The sequence below is a fragment of the Capra hircus genome, chromosome 11 (genome assembly GCF_001704415.2).
Source record: "Capra hircus breed San Clemente chromosome 11, ASM170441v1, whole genome shotgun sequence".
NCBI classification, from domain to species: Eukaryota; Metazoa; Chordata; class Mammalia; order Artiodactyla; family Bovidae; genus Capra; species Capra hircus.
The window spans coordinates 92,697,289-92,705,860 of NC_030818.1; positions in this window are offsets into that span (position 1 = coordinate 92,697,289).

Here is an 8,572-nt window from a genome sequence, read left to right on the forward strand (position 1 = left end):
AACGGAGGGCACACCAGTTCCTAAGGGCTTGGGTTACATCCCATCCTAAATAGGACTGGGTTGGGTGGGAGAGGTTGGGGGGGGATGTTGTTCCCCTGAATTCTCCAGGGAGGGATTGCCTGAGACATCCCCCTACCCTGCAGAATTTGCTGAGCTAAGCAGTCTAATGCCCATCTCACCTTCTCTAGGGGTCTACTGATAGTGAGAGAGATGGGGGAGGCAAGGAGGCCCTGGCACTGAGAGAGGAGACACAGCTTCCAACGACCCAGACACAAAAGACTTAAAGACAGAGCCTTACACACATTGACATGCAATGTACACACATGTAAGTGGACACTCACAACCTTGGCCCCTTTCTCTACACACAAATTGAGCTCAGAGGGACATATAAATATACATAATCTTCTAAAAACAAATACGCACACTCAGATCCAGCCCTACAGGCACCACACACCCCACCTCCACGCAGTGGCCCATGCCATCACCTTCCTAATTGTCTTCATTTACAAATGTAAACACCCCACACAACTGTTCTTAGACATGTACACACATCCATAGTTAAGAGGGCAGATTCCCACAGAGAGCTCCAAACCCATGTGACACCCCGTGTCCTCTACTCAGATACTCTCAGATATACACACGTATCCCTACAGATGGCGAGATAACCATTTATAGTCAGAGACAGACCATACACCTCTGAAGACACAGGATTCCTGGTGGGCACAGCTTCAGTCATGCACACACAGACACATCTTAATAGGCACAGGCAGATGAGGCATTTGCCCTCTAGGATATTGCTACAGACTCACACCTCCTGTAGCCTCAAAAGAGAAAAATATCTGTTCCTTTATACACACCAAGGTACACAGAAATTGTTCCAACCCCAGCCAACGGCATCTCCCACTTGCTGCATTTTCAGCCATTTATACAGAGTGGAAAGTTTCTCTTTGGACCGTAATCTTTTCCTCTGAGAGTACAGTTGCAGTGTGAAAGCTGGTGAGGTGTGTGCACAGGCACACACATATGCATGCACCCTCCAACATCCACCAGAGATGAGCCAGAAATGACCAGAGACGGACAACCTCCTCCTCGACTATCTTCTTTTGAACATAATAAACCCAGGTGCTACTCCTCTGTACTTCAATCCAGGGCAGGTATTTTACAATCATGCTATTTTTTTTTTTTTTTTACAATAACCTCATTAGGTAGTGGTTCTTATTGTACCCATTTCATTGATGAAGAAACTGAGGTTCAGAGAGATCTTGTGATATGTCCCAAAGGGTGCCACATGGCTAATAATTACCAGGGCCAAGAACTCAAAACCCAGATTCATCTGACATCAGAGCTTATACTCTTAATTTCTAGGCTACATACATGATCATGTCCACTCTATGCATATATGCACAGACACGTGCGCGTGCGCGCACACACACACACACACACACACCTTTTCCATATTATCCATCAAAAGCCCTGGATATGACTCCTGGCTTCACCAGTTATGGGCTAAGCTTGCTGTGTCATCTGCAAAAACGGGAATAATAATTGGGCAAACTATCTCCTTCTCTTCCCTCTCTGGGCAGCTGTGGGAAGCAGAAGGTCATTTAATGTTACATAAAGCTGTACAGATGTGTGAGTGCAGAGGGGAAAGAAGTGGCCACCAAGATGGCACTAGCTCTTCAGGCAAGAGGTTGGGAGAGGTATGGAGGAGGCTTGAGCTAAAATGAAAAAACGAAAGAGTAGATGAAATATAAATGGATTCAGAGGAGAGAAGAAAATATTCCAGGTAGAGGGATGAATGCCAAGATGCAGAGGCTAGACAAACAAGCTGTTGCAGTCCCAAGAGAAGGAATGTGAAACACACGCTCCTTAAGTGATAATATAATAACTACTGTTTACTGAGAATTTGTGTGCCAAGCATTGTTTTACATGCGTTATCCTCTTGACCCCTTGTAGCAACCCTGCATGGAGGTTATATTATTTATTTTGTAGTTGAGGAAACAAGCTTACAGGAGCCTCATTTCAGGCTCTAGCACTCAGACTCCAGAATCCAGACATTTACCTACTCTGTAATTCTGATATGGTGCTCAGAAAGTCAAAACTGGAATAAGAGGCATTAAACTCAGTAGGAAAACACAAATACTCTAGAGCCAGACTGTTGTGGTGCCAATCTTGACCTTGCTCCTTATTACCTAAAGGACTCTGGACAAGTTATTCAGCCACTCTTCATTCTCAGTTTTGTCATCCATAAAGTGGGGATGATAGCAGAGTCCACTTCTGCTACTTGTGAAAATTGAGCAAACGATCCATGCAAAAGGGTTAGAATCATGCCTAGCACACAGAAAGCAACCAATAAATAATAGCCATCATTAACTATAGTCCCTCATAGCTCAGTCAGTAAAGAATCTGCCTGCAATGTAGGAGACCCTAGTTCAATTCCTGGGTCGGGAAGATCCCCTAGAGAAGGAAATGGCAACCCACTCTAGTATTCTTGCCTGGAGAATCCCATGGACAGAGGAGCCTGGCAGGCTACAATCCATGAGGTCGCAAAGAGTCAGACACAACTTAGTGACTAAATCACCACCATCATTAACTATGGACTGGCTGCATTTTCCAGTTGTTATTCTAATAGGTGTCACATCAAAAAAATTTTTTATGGAGAAAGGCAGGGTGTAAGTCAACCGAAGAAACAAATATTCTCCTGAATAACTGCAGAACCATTATTCCAATCCAGGGCTTGCCTGACTTCAAAGAAGACAGAAGTGAAATTAATTTGGAAGATACATCTCTTCCAACAACTCCTGACTCCAGCAGGAAAGAGAGTCCGGATAGGACTGACCTTGGCAAAATCAGGATGTGCAAAGTCAATACATTCTATCAGGATCCTCAAGTCCTTCTCATGGGAGACTGTGGGCAGGTCACTGAGCTTCTCTGAGCCACAGTTTCCTTGCTTGCCAAAGGGAGATAACAGTGTTTACCTCTCAGGATTTTGGTGACAATTAACCATATAATAAAGACGAATATTTCAAAAGTGTTTCCTCTATTCCTGGCTCTGCAGAAGCACCTTATATGTATAATGTTGTAAGTAGTCCTCGTGTATAATGTCCTCAGCATCCTACATGTACAATGTAATAAGCATCCTAGGTGTATAATGGATTCTGCTTCTCACCTCAGTCCATCTCCTGGTCACGAAACAGATGGGGTCATCCCCGCTCGCCCCCCTCCTGGGGTGAGTTTTGCTGTCCTTCTCCACCTGAATCGTGGTCCAAGATTTGGGTTTAAAGACAGACTTCATTAGTAACTGGATGATTCTGTGGGAGCGCCCCCAGCAGTGGTTCCGCCCCGCCGGGGAGTAATTCTAGGAAGGTAATGTGAGCTGGGGGAGGCTGGAGACCCAACTGCACATTTATTTACTCTGACAGCTAAATTGGTGAGTAAGGGGGAAAAAATCAGATGAAAGGCATTTCAGAGTAAATACTAAATACAAAATTTAAACATGCAGGTTGTGATAAATGGGAAGGGGCAATGGGAAAATATACAGGCAGGACTGCCCTCCCTGGCTCAGGCCCCCATCCTCATCTCATCACCCTCCTGGGCACTTCCTGTTTGAGTAGGGGAAAGAGCATAGAATGGGGTACGGACCACATGACCCTATGTACCTCTCCTGGCCTTGGTGTCCTCATGGTGAAGGGTGTGTTATTTGAATCAGATGACTGTGGGAGTGATGGAAAGACCAATAGCCTTGGAATCAGATAGACCTGAGGTCAGATCCCAGCCCAGCTACTTCCTGGCTGGGTGAACTTAGACAATTCACTGATCTGAACCTCAGTTTCCTAGACTATGGGGACAATAACCTCAGGTGAGTAAATGAGATGATTGGTGTGGAAGACGGTGTATTGCACACGTGAGCAGCTGGGATCACGAAGTCACTCCATCCTCTTCTGGTTCTGACGTCCACTGGGTAAATTAGCATCAGTAGATATTTATGAAGCGCTGACTCTGTGCCAGGCTCCCGGCGGGGCACAGGAGACAGAGTCAACCGTGAGAGGCCCAGTCCGCAGGGCGAGGAGACAGCACTTGCAATGCAGCAAGACAGGTGCTACACGAAGGGGAGCATGGGGCTAAGGAAGCAAAGAGGAGGGATGTTGAACTCGGCTTAGCGGGTGGGGATTAGAAATGGCATGCCAGAGGAGGTGACTCTTCGGTGACATCCTAAGGGATAAGTCTGAGGCAGGCTAGGACTAAGAGGGGTTGGATCAGGATGGAGGATGGGTGCCCAGTGAATGTTTTGCTGGAGGCAATGTTGGAAGGTGGGTAGGATCCAGATTGTGGAGGACTGAGTGCTGAGTGGAGGAGTTGGGATTCTTCTCCAAAGCTGCGGGGCCAAGAGTCAACAGTTTTATGGGAGGTAGCATCCTTCTCTGCAGATGCAGCATGGTGCAGTGGTTAGGGAATCTGGGTTGGAGCCAAGTAACCTCAGTTAATACCTGAGTCTGTTACACACTGGTTGCAAGACCTAAGGTGGGAGAGCAACTCCATACAGCCTGAGCCTCCTCAACCACCAAATAGGAGTTAACAGAAAAGAGAACCCATTTGAGGGTGACCTCAAAGGGCTAGAGGTCTTCTGAATTCTGCCCTGGCCACACTGCTTAAAAAGAATCTCTCTTACTAATCTTTTTCCAGAAGAAGGTAGGCTTAAAAATAGGCTAGACTGGGATAAGCCTTGTATAATATGCAAAGGCATTTCAACTTCAGCACATAAACTGTGAAGGGCCATCCGTATCTTTTCAGCATATAGATGACATGGTCAAATTGGGGGTTTGGAAAGATGACTTCTGCAATTGCTTGAGGATAGATCTGAAGGGTGTGAGTCCTGCCCTGAGTCCTGAAGACACTGGAATAATCTAAGGGAGAGGTGCTGAGGCAGCCTCAGGGACAAGAAGGATGGAAAGAGGTCATGTAAAGTTAATTATTATATGTTGCTTTATTAGTCATTATGTCACTTTATTATATATGATCATATATTTTATATATTTATTACTACATATATAACACATCCAGTTTCCTAAATAAGCTTTACATATTTAAGCTGTATATTTATAGAATCATATATTACATCATATAAGTTATATATGGTTCTATGTGTGTGCATGCATGTACGACTTGTCATGACTGACTCTTTACAACCCCATGGACTGTAGACCACCAGGCTCCTCTGTCCATGGGATTTTCCCAGCAAGAATACTGGAGTTTGCTCAAACTCATGTCCATTGAGTCAGTAATGCCATCCAACCATCTCATCCTCTATCGCCCCCTTCTCCTCGTGCCCTGTTTTTCCCAGCATCAGGGTCTTTTCCAATGAGTCGGCTCTTTACATCAGGTGGCCAGAGAATTGGAGCTTCAGCTTCAGTCCTTCCAATGAATATCCATTGAATATTTGGGTGTGTTCATTCCTTTTATGATTAGCTCTAGTGATCACTTCACTGGGCTTTGTTGTTCCTTCAACACTTCTCTCACACCTTCTGCCTGGTTTGTGTGTAGACAGCCTTCAGAGCTCAGTTCAGGTGTTGCTTCTTCGGGGAAGTCATCTCTGAGCCCGCCTCCGTTTCCAGCTTGAGCAAGAACCCACCTCCTGCACTCCAGCAGCTCCCAAATCTTCCCTTTATCAAGGCACAGAGTGGTGTATGGGACCGCGCCTCCCCATCTATACACCTTCCATGTGTAGATGCTTGAGGAATGACCCACTTTCCTTTTGATGAAGTTGCCGGCCAGAAAGCTTTTCAGCAGGGAGAGAGGCCTTTTTCCAGAGGAGGAACACTTAATTTTGTTTTTCAAGGTTAAATTTTTAATTCTGTTTCTACCTTAGAAAGGTCACAGGGCACATTAAAAATAAAATGCCATTCTGTATCATCAGGAATCCTAGCCAAGTCAGACTGAAAGCAGAGGAAGGACGATGTAGCCCCATGTCCTAAGAGAAAGAAATTCTGACAGGTCTGTGTTTTTTAACTTGGGATTCAAGTCTCTCTCCAGAGACCATTAAGGAGAGCCTGCCTGAGAATGAAACCAACCCAGAGGAAAACACAATCAAGAGACGGACAGATTTCTGACCGTATCATTTGAACACCTGGACTTCTTAGTTCCATGAGCCAATAAGTTTCCTACCAGAAGGTAGCTGGAGTAGGTTTTTTGTTACTTGAACTGAGTCCCGACTAACCTGCTCGCGTAGCTGGGGCTAGAGGTCTAACTCAGGTTTGCGTGTGTGCGTTTGCTCAGTCCCATCTGACTCTGCAACGCCATGCACTGTAGCCCGCTAGGCTCTTCTGTCCATGGAATTTTCCAGGCAAGAATACTGGAGTGGGTTTGCCATTTCCTCCTCCAAGGGATCTTCCTGACCCAGGGATTGAACCTGCGTCTTCTGCACTGGCAGGTGGATTCTTTACCAGCCACCTGGTTAGCCCACACTGAATGCCAAAGCTTTTTGAGCCTTAGCTTCCTCACCTGTAGGATGAGGGAATTTAGCCTACAGTTGTAGGTTTTTTTTTTCCTCTCAGTACAGTGATGCTGTGAGGCTTGGACAGCCGGCTCTCCATCCCAAAAGATGAGACGTAAATGGGTCCGCAGATGCGATAAGGAACTGACACCATTTTATTGCCTCTGTGCTGCTTTGATTTGCTTTTAACACCGGAACTGTTGACACCAAAAAGATTTAGAACGACATTTCCATGAATGGAATAAACTTCAGAGCAGGGGTTGGCAAATTTTTTCCATGAAGGGCCAGATGGTAAATATTTTAGGCTCTGTGAGCCATACAGTCTTTGTTGCACTAAACTCTGTAATTGTAGTGGGAAAATCACCACGGACAATATGTAAATGAATAGACATGGCTATGTTCCAATACAAGTTTATTTATGGACACTGAAATTCAGAATTCATCTAATTTTCATGTGTCACAGAATAGTATTCTTGACTTTTTCCTCAACCATTTAAAAATGTAAAAGCCATTCTTAGCTCTGTGGGCTGTACAAAAAGAGGGCACAGGCCAGTTTGCTGACGCAACAAACACTGGTCTAGGATTCTATCTAATGTTCTCCTATTAACAACGTGATCCTGGCCAAGTTGCTTTGTCTCTCTGTGCTTTTCCCATCTGGACAGTAAGGAGGTTATGTGGGAGGGCCTCTCAAGACCCTTCAGTTCTCAAGCACCACTATTATGATTTTTCACCAACAAATATTTATTAAGCATCTATTACACAGCTGGCATTATTTTCTTTTTTTTGGCCTCACTGTGTGGCATATGGAATCTTAGTTCCCTGACCACTGATTGAACTTGTACTCCCTACATTGGGAACTTGAGAGTCCCAATCACTGGACTTCAAGTAAGTCCCTACCTGGCATGGTTTTCAATGTTGGGACATAGCAGAGAATAGAAGTTCCTGCTCCCAGGGAACTTACATTCTAATTAAAAAAAAGAGAGCACACGAGAGAGAAAGTAACTTTGTATATGATGTTAGGTAGTGACAAGGACAATTTACAAAATGAAGAATGGGGAGTGATTAGAAGCGACAGGGCTAATTTTACATAGGGAGGTCAGGTAGCCTCTTGAACATGGTCCTTTGAACAGGGACTTGAACAAATAAGGGAATGGACTCTGTGAACAGCCAATGCCAAGGCCTCACGGTAGGACCTCCTAGCACTCAAGGAATAGCCAAGCCATTGAGGCTAGCCATTGAGGCTGAAGCACAGTGAACAAAAGAGATAAGAGGCTTATAGGGTCAGGCAGGTTGTCAGTGACAAGTCATTTAGGTCTTTGGATTTTATTCTAGGTGTGACAGAAAGCCCATGGAAGGGACTGACATGCTCAGATGGGGAAAGGACTGCTTTGGTTAAAGTGGAGGCACTGGGTGGAAGCAGGGAGATAATTAGGCAGGTACTGCAATAGTAAAATGACTGGACTCAAGATGAGGGTTTTTTTAAACATTTTTTCAAGATGTATTTTCAATGTGGAGTTGACAGGATTTGTTCAAGGACTGGGTAGAAGGAACAGGAGAGAAAAAGAGACATCAAGGATAAATATGGTAGAATCAAATCATTTTTAGGAACACAATGATTACATAAAGGAACTATTTAACATTAACTTGTAAGGTAAGAATTAATTTTATTCTTTTATACAGTAGTATTAAAAATGTAGATATATTTGGTGATTTAGAAAGTATCTGTACATGCCTTAATAGACAAGGGAACAGTTCTAGAATATCTGGTTTTATAAAACTGCTGCTGTTGATTTTTGATATGCTTTGAAAAATCTTTCATGTGATTTTTTTCCCTAATATTGAGATTCCAGTTATAGAAGGTCTACTGGTTAGGGTTATATTTTGCTAGAGATAAAGAAGAGCTGAGATTAAGGACATATGTCTCTCAATTCTTCACTCTTGTAAAAACCAAAACTGTTTGACATAATTTTAGAAAAACAGTAAGCCCACAAATAATTTTAAAGTACAGATTACCTCATAACAAGGAGTTTACCAAGTTAACACTCATATTTAACAAACCTTTAACCAAACTGCTTTCAGCAT